This window comes from Pocillopora verrucosa, chromosome 14 (assembly GCF_036669915.1).
Source record: "Pocillopora verrucosa isolate sample1 chromosome 14, ASM3666991v2, whole genome shotgun sequence".
NCBI classification, from domain to species: domain Eukaryota; kingdom Metazoa; phylum Cnidaria; class Anthozoa; order Scleractinia; family Pocilloporidae; genus Pocillopora; species Pocillopora verrucosa.
This window is the reverse complement of record NC_089325.1, coordinates 16,357,375-16,373,462: the sequence shown is the minus strand read 5'-3', so window position 1 is coordinate 16,373,462 and position 16,088 is coordinate 16,357,375. Positions and strand designations below refer to the sequence as shown.

Genomic DNA, 16,088 nt, shown 5'->3' with positions numbered 1-16,088 from the left:
TGTATGAGCACATCACCACAATATGGTAAGGGAGGGAATTATTTGCTATTTATTGAATAGTCCATTTTACAGTTACTTGCTTGGTTGCCAAGCCTTTGAACAGGAGTGAGGCTAAGGGTGACCTTGTTATGATACCAGCATTGCTGTTTTTCAAATGTTAATTACTTTGTTATCATGCTAACTAGATACTGGTCACTATCACAACAAGGTCACCTTCAGCCTCACTCCAAATCAAAGGCTTGACAATTAAGTACATAACTGTAAAATGGCCAATTAGTAGCAGGGTCCAAAGACAAAAGGATTGATTTTAGGTCATGAAGCACGAAAGGATCCTAGGGAGGTCCATAAAACTTGAGCAAGAGCCAATAATTTACCCTGTAGAGTCCATTCTTTTTCTTTCTTCCCTTCTTCTTGAGTGTGCTCTAGCAGTGCTGTATAGGGTCTTTTGGCCTTTTTTGAACCTGTTTGAGCCATTGCAAACAAGCTTCTGACATGAATTGTATTGTTATGGTGTTTTTCAATAAAAAGATGTGTGAGGCTGTACGGGTCATTGTTAGTAAAGTTTTGCTTTTTTGCAATAAATGGTTTAGGTAAAGGGATAATTTTTTCTTTTAATAAAATGAGGCAGCATATTGTCATGTCATTTGTCATGCTCTGATACCAGAAAATTTAGGTGTGCTTTAGGGATAAAATAAAATGTATTTAGATGACATCTTTTTTTTTTTGCAGGGAGAGCTTCATATTGTTGTTGGGCCTGTGGGTGCTGGAAAGGTGACTAACATTTTTTGCATAATTTATGTACTTAGTAAAACTTAGCAAATGGAAGTGATCTTGCAGCCTATTGTACATGATTTGTACCCGACCAAACAGAACTTCATTTGAGCTTTTTTTTCGCTACACAATTTGCTAATACATGTGTCATTTTGGTTTTATTTTGGTCATTGTGGTTCCTTCAGTCTTCACTTTTGATGACTATCCTTGGTGAATTGGCAGTTTCTGAGGCATCAAAAAGTTCATGGAAGAGTGGGCTATGCCTCTCAGCAGGCCTGGATATTCAATGCAACAGTGAAAGAAAACATTCTGTTTGGCCAGGATTTTGATGAGGATCGGTACCAACAAGTTATTGAGTGTTGTGCTCTAAAAAAGGTAGTAACAAATTGCTTTCGTAATGGCACTAATCAGTTTTGGCTCTCACTTTGAGTTGAATCAGAGTGCAAGCCTTAAATGATTCAGGGTCTTTATGGGTCTTCAAATGTTTCTGAATTCATGGAATTTTACAATTTTATTTCTCAGGTCAGGAAATTATTTTTAAGGTCTTGATCTTACAGTAGTTCATGGAGAACATGAATTAAACTAGACCTTGAAATTATATGTAATTTTTCTTTTATTGTGCAAAGGAGGGGAAGCTGTTTTGTTTAACCTTAGATGTTTTAAGGTTTCTTCAACCTCTTATAAACTTTATCATCTGCCAATGGATCAACTGAATTTGATTGTAAATTGTACTTGCTGCATGTAAGTACAGTAAATCCCAGATAACTTGAATTCCTAAGGAGACAAAATAAGCGTTTGTCAGTTTACTTAATGGGTGTTTGATTTAGCTGATAGTAGACAACTGAAAAAATGGGTTAAGGAAAATCAGAGCTTGTTCGAGTTGTCCTTGGGTTTGAGTTAACCAAGTGAGAGTTTGCAGGGTTCAGCTGAAGTCTAAAAATTGCTAACATAATTTTTGAATTTGTTACTACAGGACTTGGAACTTTTCCCTAAAGGTAATTCAACCATTGTTGGCGAAAGGGGTTTGGTGCTTAGTGGTGGACAGAAGGCTCGCATTAGTTTAGCAAGGTGAATAGGATTGCTTTTATTATTAATTTGTTGTGTTAACCCTGTACACCCCAACATGAGTATGCAAATTCTCTATACTGTTCCAAAAACATTTCCCTTGGTGCTGACCAGAGAATTTCTTTCAATTAATAATCAAGAGTTTCCTTATTTGGTAATCATTTCCTATATTCTCATGAACTTGATGAGTGATTCAGGGTGATATTATTAGGAGAAATTAGATGTTAGTCACTCTTAGGGGTCAAAGGATTAATTCTTTATTATTGTTATGCAAATTATTGCAAACTTCATCTTAGCACAGATTGTTACAAGTTATTGAAGGATTTTGTCACCCTATTTACATCTTGAAAAGTTTACCCTAAATTTTTAAGTATATTATCTGCAGTCCATGAGAATCTTAAAATCACATTCTCTGCCAGTTTATCTTTCCTTCTTTTATGTTGGAGCACTGCGGCCAACAGGTATCATTCCAGACATGGACAATTTTCAGCAACCTAAAAAATAACTAAATATATTTTGAAATATCTACTTACCATGAATTATTAGTACACTATGAGGGGATTACTTTGCACTTAGAATACTATATTTTATTATTGGTAATAGCCATAAATATCTCCACCTACATAGACTCAAGAACAAAAAGATGTGAGAGTGAATAACAATTTCTTTATACTTTTTCAATGCAGGGCTGTTTATCATGATGCAGATATCTACCTCCTTGATGATCCTTTGAGTGCTGTAGACACACACGTTGGCAGAGAACTGTTTGATAGGTATAGGGACCTAAAGGCTGGTGTTCAATAAGGATGATGTCAGAGTTAAACTTTTAATTAATCAAAGTTTGAATTAACAAGGAAAGTCTTGAGCTCAAAGCTTTTCTAAGACAAGAAGTCTATTTTTCAATAGATAATAATGAATAATAATAATAATAATAATAATAATAATAGTAGTAATAAAAACAGAGTAATGGCCAGCATAGGTAAAATGCTTGTGATTCTGTTGGTTTGATTTTTGCAAATTTTGTTACTTTTCAGCATCTGATTACAAAGTCTGTTTACTCCATCTTAGCAAAAACCTAGTCTTAACAGAGTATTTTTATTGTAGAATTTTATTTATTCAACTGAATTTCTTATTCATTTCTTTGTGAAAAGAACTGGCAATAAACAAGCTAACTAAGGTAATGACCTGTTCTTTTTACAGGTGCATCAGTGGTTTGCTAAAGGATAAAATCTGTGTACTGGTAACTCACCAGCTACAATACTTAAAAGATGGTACTTCAATATTATGTTTGCAAGAGGTCTGTATTGCAAAAAATTTTAATTTCAAAGTGTGGTTGTGAATAAGTGCTTAGCACCTGTCAGAACTGGCAGGCCAGACTAGGATTTTTAAAAATGCGTATTTAGCATTTCTCTGGATATCTTCATTTTTTTCTTTTAAGTTCCATCAGAAGAATAGATTTCATTTAGAATTTAACTGATCTCAAAACATTTGTCTCGAAAAAAAAATGTACTTCTTTCAGTAGATGTCAGAGTTGTTGTTTTCACCCTGTAAGACAATGAACACCCAACAACAAAAATGTTGAATTCAACAACAAATATTGCAAAGGGGTTTAGCTACTTGCCATGATATTATTAGTGCATTTCTGTCAAGCTCTTTACTTTGAAAGTGATAGTTGGAAAAAATGTTTCATATTCACTGAATTCGCCATATTGTTCAAATTTAATACTTTTCAGTTTTTCATCTTCTCTTTTGGCAAAACCATGTTATCCTGCCATTTCATTTTCCTATCAAATGCCTCTGGGTACATTTCTGGTTATATCGTTGTCCTGACGGTTAGAAAAATTTGCTGTTGCTTTTTATTTATTTCTTTTAAACTTGTTTGTTTTCAGGGCTGTTGCATAGGTCAAGGTACTTATTCAGACTTGGCCAATTCTGGTCTTGATGTACAGTCTCTTGTCTCCTTACCTGAGTCTGATGATGACAGTGCGATTGAGGCTGATGATATTGAAGTAAAGGAAAAAGAAGGGGGTAACACCACTCAAGCAAATGCTGTAAAAGCCAAGGTAAGAAATTTCATTATTCTTTGTCAACCTCTTTTGATAATTCACATGTGAGAAAGAGTAGAAAATTGCTTTACTGCACTATTTTGTCACGCAATGAACACAAGAAAAGTAATATACTTATATACAACTGGAAGATTTAACCTAAACATCAGCAGGTATAGGTAAAGGTTGTTAAGCAAAGTCTGTACTCGAGCCAAGTGGCCTGTCTAGCCAAAGTTTATCCCAGTTTCCATCGCATGAAGCGACAAGGAGTACATGTGTTACTACTCCTCAGTGAATGCCAGTCCATTGCAAAGATACTCGCCAGATTTTTATCGGGCTTCCCCGGCAATTTACCAGTACTCATTTGTACTCCTGGGTCGAAGAGAGGCACTGCAATAAGTGATGACATGTTTTACTGAAGAACATAACACATTGACCCGCCAGGTCTTAAACCCAGACTTATCCAAGAGTCCAGCGCATTGACCATTAAGCCACTGTCCCTCCTACCATTAGTAGGTATAGTTATAAGTTATGTTAGATGTCTTTCCAAAGAACACAAAACAGTGACCCACCCTGAGTTTTAACTTGAACCCCTTGGTTCAAATGATAGCGCGCCAGTGTACCACTAACAGATGACCCACCCAGAGTTTTAACTTGGACCCCTTGATTCAAATGATAGCGCGCCAATGTACCACTAACAGATCAAAGGTCTGATGCAAAACAAATAGTTAACAATAATTTGTTACTGTTTTTGTTAACAGAATTCATCTGAAACAAAAGCCGCAGTAAAAGAAGATCGCCATACTGGGACAGTGACTTGGAAAGTGTACTTTGATTACTGGAGGGCGGGAGCTGGATTTCTCAAGGGACTGATCCTCGTGCTACTTGTCATTTGCACTCAGGTAGATAGACTAATTACGTCTTAGATATAAGCCTTAATATTTCTTGTCAATTGAGTTGGGCAGGACCTGAGGTTAACTTGTTGGATAATGACGTAGCCCATTATTTGCAAAATTGAGGGATGAGGTGATTATTTAGCAAATTCCACTGAATAGACTTAGTAAGTGAAGGATTTCCCACATAGTCATATGGTGTCTTTATTTTGACTCTTCAAGACGTACCCCTTCATGCTGTTTTTAAAAGTATCGAAAAACCTTTTCTGTTATAAAGTCTGTAAACAGCAGACGAGCTTCGAAGTCAGGCTTCAATGAGGTTCGAATCCGTGACTACCAGATACTACCAACTGAGCGACGAACCCACACGTTAGGCGCGGTGCGAGGAAAGTTTTGGAGGTTTCTTCTTTCCCGTGGAGGAATAGTTGAACATATTCATACCCATTCCTTAGGACAATTGATAACAATCTTTTTTCAACTTTTAGGCAGTAGTCATGCTTTCAGAATGGTGGCTCGCTCATTGGTAAGGTCCTGTTTTTATTTGAAATTCTTTTATTACGTACAAATATTCAGAAAGTTATTGGTCTGTCCCAAATTGTCGTAACGTCATGAGACGGGTGTTGACCACAGTCACGTTGGTTTTACCGTTTTCTTATAGACCGCGCATTTCATTCCATCAAAAAATTATCAAAAAGACCGAATGAAGTGTTGAACTAAATAAATTCAATAGCATCTAAGTTGTTATACGTGATGACGTTTCCTGAATGTTCAGTAAAAAAAACTTGTTGTGCCGGACATTCAGAGCAATTTTCAATTGAGTGTTGAAATCAATCTGGGATTGCTTTCGTTTTACTTAACTTTGCTCTGTGATTGGTCCAGAAAACTCGTTCCGTCTTCTCGACCAATCAGATTAAAAACTGTTAAAAAATGGCGATTAGGTCCAATCGAGCTTTCCCGCGCTTCAAGCAGTGTGCTTGTTTTCGCTTTAAGCTCTCATTGGCTGATGATAATGTAACCTTTGTTGTGATTGGTTGCTGGGATTACTTTGTTTTTGGTCTTTTAACACTCGATTCAAAACTTCTCTATGAACATGTTGAGAGTTGAGTTCGACCATTACGCTTCGTTATTACATGTACTTTACTTATAGAGACGGTTTGAAACCAGCATGAATAGTCAATCGTATGGTGTGCTACTTTGGGGTAGGCTTGTCCTAATATATACTCTTGTCGGCGAGAGTTAGTGACCAGTAGAAGTCACTATATGGTTATCTTCAAATTAGCTTCTTGAGGAAGATCGCAATATTTAATCAAAAGAAGATCTTCTCGTTTGACTCTGTGTTGGTACATGTCAAATTTCAGGGCGGATGAAGAGGAAAGACGCGCCTTCGAAGCCGAAATTCTTCCAAGCAATTCAACAATTCAGGCGGAGGACCTTGATAAATTCAGGAAACAGAACATTTCTATATATGCTGGCCTCGTGGTTGGTACATTCATTCTAGCATATGCAAGTGCAGGCGCCTTCCTCTTTATTGCTGTGTCTGCATCGCAGAACCTTCATAATAACATGTTCAGGAAGCTTCTTGGCGCGACAATATATTTTTTTGATACAAATCCTGTTGGTAAGTGTTTTTTGAAATGCTGGATGATAAATAATGTTTGTACTTTCTTTTCAGTCATTCTGGTTATTTAATGCTTGAAATGGAAATGGCTTTTGTTAAAGTACCATATCTTATGCCAACAAGATAGCAGTATGGACACTTGAAAAAAGTCGTTGCCAATCAAGTGCATAAAAGTGTAGTCCTGATGTCATAGTAAACTACTCCTAGTTCGTCAGTGTAGTTTATAATTTCATTGGTCTTGCTTCACTGCGCTCTTTGATTGGTCAGGCTAGTAACCTCAGAAGGAAAACGGAACGAAGAAAATTTTCCAAGATGCCCAAAGCCTCTGCCCTAAAACGAAGCAAAGTGCGTAGTCTTCGATAGGAAAGGAAAATCAGTCTAAATTGTTATGTAGATACCACTAGTTTGATTTATTATCAAAGGGGTTTTTGCACTCTGCTACAATTTGAAATCGACGGCGTAAGATCTCGGCAGTGGTTTTTGAAACATGTTAGGCTGGTTGCTCGTTGTAAGTCAAAGTTGTTATCGGCTCCTTGTGATATTTTCCTTCTTCTGATTAGCCGTACAACACTCGGACGAAAACCGTTATGATACAATAAGTTATTTTGAACAGAAGTTTTGTTTTTGTATCCTTTTTCTTTTTATTTATTTATTTATTTATTGGCAAAATCTGACCAGGCTGGCCGAGTTCAGTTGCAAGCTGGTTTGAAGGGGGGCCTATTAAGTTATAAATTGATTTCCTTTTCGTTTCAGGACAAGTGTTAAACAGGTTTTCAAAAGACATTGGTCAGATGGATGATCTTCTACCTTACACATTTTATGATTACTCTCGGGTAGGTGCCGTCAGGTGCGTTTACGTGTTATTTTCCGTGGTAAATTTTTGTCAAAAGGCTTTCTTGAAACTACCCACAGTTTTCAACGGATCCACCCCTCCAAAAACGCGGTAATGAATTTCACTTAACCTCTTCAATACCTAGACTAAGTTGTGTTTGTCGGTTTATTCTTCTATTAAAAAGTATGGCAGAATTCTGGACACCTGTCTAGGCGGGTGATCTCACCAACCAGGGGATGATTTGGGATATTTGATAGCCCCGATGACAACTCTTCAAATTCTTTAATTGCGTGACTCATTTACACCTTATTTTATATTCACCACATAGCTGATGCTGCAGGCATTTGCAGTCCTCATGCTGAATGTGGTGTTTGTGCCATACTTGCTGGCAGCAGCTATACCCATCGTGCTTCTGTTTCTGTTCATACGTCACTACTACTTAAAGACCGCCAGGGAAGTTAAACGTATCGAAGCAATGAGTAAGTTGCGACTTGTCTTCTTTCGCGCAAAGCCAATGTATATAGAGAGGGGCTGAATGTTCACGATATTTGAAAATAACGTTTGACAATGATAGGAAAGTATCGAAACGAAATTGTAGAAGATCAAGGAAAGAGTTCTCCCGTAGAGGTTAGGTACGGAGAAACCTTAAGTTCCAGACAATAAGTGAACCAATTGTTTTAAAGATTACTTTCATACCCGTTGCGCCATATAAAAATAGAATTACAGGGAACAGGGTAAGGGTATCTTTGGATTACTGGGAATCGCCATTTTTTTTCAAGGGGTTGCGGTGCGGGGGGTGGGAGGAGGGGGAACGTACGGACAATATTGTGACACAGATAAACCTGGTCTATCTCATCAAAGAGTTTTCTGTATCTCTGAGGTAGAGCACTGCACCGCGAGGTTCGGCGTTCGATCAAGTGTTGAGGTGCAGTTGTTTGAATTGCTCCACGCTTGTGACAAACGAATGTTATCTACTACGATGTTCCATTTTAATGAATTGCATTTCGATTTCTGTTTCCTCTTTAGACCGGAGTCCATTTTATTCCCACATATCCACCAGTCTTCAAGGCCTGACCACCATCCGAGCTTACAGAGCAGAAAATCGATTCAAGAATCAATATGATGTTTACCAAGATAACCATACGGCTGCTTGGTTCCTGTTCATGACTGGATCGCGGTGGCTTGGAGCCAGGCTCGACTTCATATGCACAGTGTTTATTGCCTCAGCAGCATTTAGTCCACTTTTTCTTGCTGAAGGTGGAATTCGTAAGTGAATTTTCTGTTGGAGGTGGAGATTCTCTGGTTCTCCAGTCACTACATAGCTTCGCCGTTGGTCCTGTGAATATTGGAAATTTCCTTTTTTCCCTTGGCGAAACGTTTTGTTTGTTGTTTGGGGTTTTAGACAAACTCTTAATCTTCCTCAATTCAACATTGAAATAAGCTGGCGCCGTTACCTTTTAATGGCACGCGTGAAACAGGTTGAACGAACCCTTTATTAAATTTTTTTCACCAATCTGAAACACCGTCCAAGTCTGGCGAGCAGTTCTGAACCAAACCTTTTTTATACCTTGATACATTGTTACCCTTGTATTTCCCTGCAAACATCTTACGATGTTAAGTTAGAAGCATCCGAATCCTTTGAAGGCTTCTATAGGTCAACATAATTCACTAGTGTCTCGCTATTGGTTGACGCCTTTCTTGTTACTGTGATTTATTTGGAGTTTGATGGGAAAACAGGTGAAAAAATGGCTGGTACCTTTAAGTCTCTACTTTTCATTTCAAAAGTTACTTTTTTACGGTTTCACTTAGAGCTGCATTGATTCCCGTGTAAATCACAAAGTTTATGCTCATATATCTCTACATCTCTGGCGTGTTCTTGTGGAAATGTGTTCCTGAATTGCAGTTCCAGCATTTCAATATTCTTTCCTAGGTATGTCTGCAGGAATAGTCGGCCTAACCCTGACTTATGCCAAGATGTTAACAGGAGGGTTTCAATGGTGTGTGCGACAGAGTGCTGAAGTGGAAAATCTCGTATGTGGTACAATTTTATCATTTTTAACTAGTGTCTTTTTCAGGAGACGTATGCTCCAGAAATCCTATGTTGTTTTCTCTGCCATACGAGGTACAGATGAGATTGGTTCCCCTAAGGGAACAGTCACCGGTAGTTATTCATCGCCTGGGGGGGGGGGGGGGGGGGGGGAATTTTATTTGTGTCACAATAAAATTTACCTGATCCTCCCACAAGGATCTGTAAAATTCTTATTCCCCCCCCCCTCTTAGGCAGTGAATCTGCAGTCAGTTTTCTAAACCCCCCCCCCCCCTTTATTCTCTTTTGGTGACGACTGATTCCCCCCTTCCCCTTACTCTCAATACTACCTGATGCCCCCCAAAATCTTCCACCGCCCCAGGTGATAGAGAGTGACTGGTCCTCTACTGGGTATTGAAATTTCAAACGAAAAGACATGTTACACATTTTGATAACAAATCGCAGTAGGTAGTTAGCTTCTAACTAGCTAGTCCTTTTGAATGGTGGAGATAAAAATGATGTGGTTTATGGAGCACCCTTCTCTTTTAATTACGTTATTTTGATAACGCATGAGTGTAAGAAATTGTACAGTTGTGAGTCCCCATCTTCAAAGTTTCCAACTTCATACAAGGATGCTCTGCCGCTGATCCGTAGAGAACTCGTTTTTATGTGACAAGTGTCATTCGTCCTGTGAGAAGGAGGGGAAAAAAAAAGGAATAATTTTGGTTCGCCTGTCGATAGCACAAAGAGGCTTGTCACGAATTCCAACTTTAGTACCCCGTATTGCCAAAGAAAGAGCCTCTCTACCGGTTGTAATTTATCCGGATACCTTGAAATGGAATTCATTTGTTGTCTTACAAGTCTGACGCTTTTTCCTATTGTCCTTCAGATGACTTCAGTGGAGCGTGTTATAGAGTACTCAAAGTTGGAACAGGAAACCCAATCCCACGACAAAACTGTTTCAGTACCAGGCAGTTGGCCTCAGTATGGGATAATTACATTTGAGAGCTTTTACTACAGACATCATCACACAATGCCTCAAGTCTTAAAGAAATTAAACTTGTGCATACGGGCGCAAGAAAAGGTACGTTTGTTTCCAAATATTTTTTCAACTGCTTCGTGCCCAGAAGTCTCTTAGTGAGTGAGGGAAAAAAATTAGCGCTTCAAGGCGAAATGGAAATTCGTCTCTTTGTTTCCACTCGTGTTTATTCTCGTCGCCAGTCGTTTAGGAGAGTGTTCGCGCAACTCATCAGTACACTGTGGGAGGCAGGCGTTTCACATTTTTATATTTGTCTCATATCTATGGAAAACCCTGCCTGTTGTTTGAAATATGGCGCTGATCATGTAGGTAAGAATACAGCAATCACCATGCACAAGACTAACACTTTAACTCACTTAAGTAAATGAAGTCTTACTTAGCGCGAGGTTATTAGGCAATCAGCGGATCTCAATATTTCTTTGAAATGTTTTGAGAAAACAAGTGATTTCCAGTGTTACCAAAAGGCTGCCTTGACCTTGCTAGTAAAAGTCAACGTGTAGAGAGATCGGGATGATTGTTTTTTTTTCATCTGAGTTGATAATGTGTATTGGCCACTGCAAGAGTTTCTAGAGCTGACGCTTTGGGGTTAGCTTGTCGTCAACCCTTTGTTCATTCGCTCTGACAAAAGGCTAATGCACGAAACTTCAGCTAAAGAAAATCTTTACGGTTGGAAAATGGCTTGGCTAAAGAGAAGATGGTTTAGAAGTAGTTTTGCTAAATTGCTCAATGTCGCCTTTTACGCCACAGTGTGACTGCTGTAAATCCTCATGGGTCGATTGTTTTCTAAGGTTTTGAGACAGAGGCTTTTAAGAGAGGATGGGGAGGGGGGAGGCAACGTCCTCCAATCTTCCGCCCCTCCTCAATGATTATCGTATTTCTGTGGTTGAAAACCCTGGAGAGTTTAAAACAGAAACCAAAAGGGCAGGCATTCAAATGGAAGAGTAATTTGAACTGGGACGCTACCATCAGCTTAAACGATTTACTTGCCGTCTACGGATCGCCCTTTGCATAGCGTTTTTATAGCATTCTGTTTTGCGCCGGGTTTCTATCTTAAAGTTCTTACATATAGGAGAGTAAGACGGAAAAGAGACTTGGCAAGGCGTTTATGGTAAACAGTCTACGGTGTGTGAGTGAAAATGGAACATTCTGACTCGAAACCAAGGGCCGAAAAGAACGTGAGATTGTGTTTCAAAGTGACGTCTGTTTTCTTGTTTGGTTTTATTTTGTTCTCCGAGGTCGGTGTTGTGGGCAGAACTGGAGCTGGTAAATCATCATTAATGGCGGCGTTATTCAGGATGGCTGAACCAGAAGGCACAGTTCGTATAGACGCTGTTCCCATCACGGATGTTTCATTACGTGACTTGAGAAGCAGCCTATCCATAATTCCACAGGTAACGCAATCCTAAGTCATTGGAGGTGAAATTCGGCTCCGAGTCAGAGATTAGCTCAAATAAGAGTCTGGAAAATGTGGGAAATGTTGCCTATTTCGTGAAAGAATCACCTATGGGCTTACATGTGAGAGGACGAATGGCAGCATCTCCTTCTTTGTTTAATTTTAAATCCCTACAAATGTGAAGCAGTTCTTTTTTTGGTCGTCCAAGTAAAAAACATTGGCAAGGAAATGTACTCCACGTACCTCAGGATAAAATATTTTGGGTGTATAATGACTGATAACCAAATTCAACCAATCAACTGCACTTCAAAAACGGCACTTTCCACCAGTCTGGATTTTTTTCTTTTAAATTTCTTTTAAATTTAGAAATGTATAGGGAATTACTCTGTGTCGAGAAGAACGACTTAATCGAGAGAAAACTTAACTGTACACAGTAGCACTGATTATTTTGGGACTATGAAATTTGCTCACATCTCCTGATCTCGAATGTAAATGGTTAAACGAAAAAATAATTTCGGACATTTGGACGTGTTCATGGTTTGCTGAGATTGATGGTAACATTTTAAGTGAATTTTTGAATATTTTTTTCAGTGGCCTCGGAACCAGACTGTTTTTTCTTTCTTTTTTCTTGTATTAAGTTATATTTCTTACCTATGTCAATATATTTTTTCTTTTATCAAGGACCCCATCCTGTTTAGCGGAAGTCTGCGGAAAAATTTGGATCCTTTTAATCAATACAATGATACAGAAGTTTGGAATGCCTTAGAAGAGGTATTTTGCAAGGAAACAAAGACTGAAAATAAAAGCATGGAAATAAAATACAAATCTGAGAATTATATTTCTAGTGAAAGGAAACAGTTGCGTGAACTAAAAGTCTGTGTTGTCGCATGTCTCCTTCCCAGGTGCAACTCAAGGAAACAGTTACTGAATTGCCTGATGGTCTGAACACTAAACTAACGGAGGGAGGCTCGAATTTCAGCGTTGGACAGCGGCAACTTGTATGTCTAGCGCGCGCGGTCCTGAAGCACAACAAAATACTTATCATTGACGAAGCAACAGCGAATGTAGATCACACGTATGTATTTTTGTTATTTTAAATGGAATTATGGGACAATCCTGAACACACGAAGAAACCAGACTAACGTTTCGTACTCCGGCTCAGATAACTTATTTCTCGCTGCGTGATTAGTTTATTGCACTAGCAGTGTAAACTGCGACTAGCTCCATAATGCTGCAGTATATGCATACTTCAAATGTGCCAAAAACTAATTGGAAAAAAAAATAATGATAATAACAACAAATTAATTCTGCGGAGTGCGTTGTGCTGGCTTTTAAGAGAATGAAACCCTTGACGGTTGAGAAAGCAAAGAATAGCGTATATTGCAAATGACTTTCTGTGGAAATTCTTTCTTAGGGTCTAAAATTGGACAACCAGGGTTTATTGTAGCCCCTTAAATAAATCTTTTGCTTCATTGCACATGCCAACAATAAATCCTGGAATGAAAGACCACAAACGTCTCTTTGTTTCATTTGCGTAACTAATTTTTTTAAAAATTTTTCGTTAGCACGGACGCTTTGATTCAGGAAACGATTCGCAGCAAGTTCCAAAGCTGCACAGTGCTCACTATTGCTCACAGACTTAACACCATCATGGACTCTGACAGAGTAATGGTAAGTTTGAGTGCACAATATGCTCTGTATGAAGTTGCGTGATCAGTGTTTGGATAGGCAGTACGTCCTTGTGATTGATGTCATCTCTCATTTTGGCTATGTTTCGAAGTTAAACGTCTCTCTTCTCTTCGTGGTTGAAGTTTTTATGAGGCGGACAGGCGGAGACCTTGCCGCTCCAGCCTTTAACTTCCTGTCTTGTTCGCCTCTTGTTGTTCCTTTCTCAGCTGTCTGTATCGCATGCTACAGACCCCTTTGAAAGAAGAACGAATTAGCCATATGTTTATAAACGTTGTTTTTTGGCTGAGATAAGATGAACTCTTTGCCGTTTGATTTCCAACGTATATTGGAAGGTGTCGGGCTCTTATTCCCACCGGGTACTCGGATTTTTTCTTTGTTCCTCACTGTTGACAAATACCTAGCATCTTACTCTACTCAATTCTCAAGCTCAAAATTTTGCATCTCTTTGCATACAGGAGTTTTAAGGGTATTCGCCTAACATATTCATTGACCAGCACACATAATAAACTTTCACTTTTTGCTTACTTTTGTTGTGTTTTTCACTTTAATCGTAGGTACTTGACGAGGGGAGACTTGTCGAGTTTGACGAACCTTACCTTTTGCTCCAGAAAGAGGACAGTCTGTTTTCGCAAATGGTGGAACACACAAACAAACATTTGGCGACAAACCTATATGAAGTGGCGCGCCAGTCATTCTTTTTGAGACACAAACTCAGCGATGATGACGACCTACTAGATATGTTACCGAAAGTCAAAGTTGAAAGTCCGTTACAGGAACTGAATATTGACAATAGCAGAACGCCTTCACCAATTTTAAGATCTAGTTCCTCCTTAGAAAAAGAGAGATTACTGTATGAAACAACAGTTTGACTTCTTATGTATGACATAACAGTTTGACTTACTATGCATCAAACAACAGTTTCACTTACTATGCATTAAACAACAGCTTCACGTATTAAACCAGAGTATGCATTGTTCTGTTTCCCTTGAAAAATGTTCTTTAATGTCTTTAACCCTTTTCTGACAAGCCTCCATACTAGGCCCCCTACCAGGCCCCTCTCTAATAAGCCCTCTCCTTGATAGGCCCCGTTCGCCTCTAAATGCCCCTCCCTATTACGCCCCTCGCCAATAAGCCCCCTTGTGTAGAACTTCAATTTAACTAATGACTCCCCTCGTCCGTGAAGAAAACATTGTAAACCAGCAGTTGTTTTATTCAGTGTCATTCATCCACGCCACGTAGCGTTTCAGCAAATGATATACCTTCATCCAAAAGCCCGTGTTAGTCTCCTTTAAGAATATCGCAGTTTTTAATAGCCTTGATGGTTAATCACTCACAGTTATCTAGTAAGCTAGTTATTTTTAGACTGTTTAAGGTTGGTTAGTACAACGTACTCCAGTATGGGGGCTGCTCTTCATATTTTCTTGCGTCAAGGTATAAAAGAGGTTGAGATAATCATTATTTAAGCATATAATGAGAGAAAAATTGAATTACGCTTCAACGTTGGTCAGGATCAGGAAAGATAAACAACTATGACCCAGTTATAGGATTCTAGAATAATTTTAAAAGAAAGTAAAGCGCTAGGAAATCCTATTGTAAATTGAGCTTTGTATATTCGTATATTCGTTGGGTGTTTTTGTGTAAGTAAAGTGTTATTTTGCACTTCGCGGAGAGTGAATTTTTATTGGACTTTCATGTGTTTGTTGACCCTCCTATAAACCAAGAGCAAGAGATCAAAACTTGTTTATAATCTCTTTCCGAGAGCCCTGAGTTATGTCAGGTGCATGTCAGCGGTATATTCTTTCATATCGTGTCAAGTTAGCTAACATGAACGATAAACATTCTCAGAGGTTTTATATAAACTGAGTTACCGGCGGTCTGCCGCCGCCTATGAGACCTCTTACTTCCTCCTTTTAACCTTCTAACCCCAAAGGGTGGTCAGCATCTAATTTCTCCTTACAATATCAGCCCCGTATCACACATTAAGGTCATGAGTTTAAAGAAAATGCTCAACTGCTGAAGAAGCTCTTGATTGTAAAACAAGTTCTCCTTGTCAGCACCTGAGGAAATGTACGGAGAACAGTATGGAGAATACGTAAACTGATGTTAGGGTGGAAAGGGTTAAGCTAACAGGCAGGCTCTCGTGTTTCACCAAACTACCCAGACACAAGCTTATACCATCGGCAGCCGCTTATGGAAAGAGGTTAGTGAAACTCCGTAAGACTAGTCGAAAAAACCCTCCCAAGGCCACAAACAGCCAATCAGAGCTCTCTCTCACAACCCCTTCATAGCCCTACGTGGGCGCACACACCTATACCCACTCCTTTATCGCCTTACACAGCCTCACACCACCACACACAAACCTACGTAGCTCCAAACATCCATAAATAGCCCTATAAAGCCCTACACAGTCATACTAAACCCCACACGGCCCTTACTGAACAACCTCACACAGTCCTAAACCGCCTTACTTAGCCAGACATAGCCGTATGCAGCTTTGAATAGTCTCACATAGCCCTGAACAGCCATACATAGCCACATTAGGCCCTTCGCAGTCGTGGACTGTCACATACATCTCCACATAGTCACATTTGACACAATACATTACTAAACAGCCTCACACGGTCACAAACAGCTTTACCTGACGGCCATAGATAGCCCTCTATGACCCTACACAGTTGTGTATACCCCGACACAACCCTACATAGCCTTAAGGCTAG

At 39.1% G+C, this 16,088-nt stretch overlaps 1 pseudogene; it reads left to right on the top strand.

Annotated features, from left to right (window-relative positions):
* LOC136278270 (ATP-binding cassette sub-family C member 4-like) overlaps nt 1–15,046 on the top strand; it is a 21,616-nt pseudogene extending 6,570 nt beyond the window's left edge.
* The last annotated feature ends 1,042 nt before the right edge of the window (nt 15,047–16,088 follow it).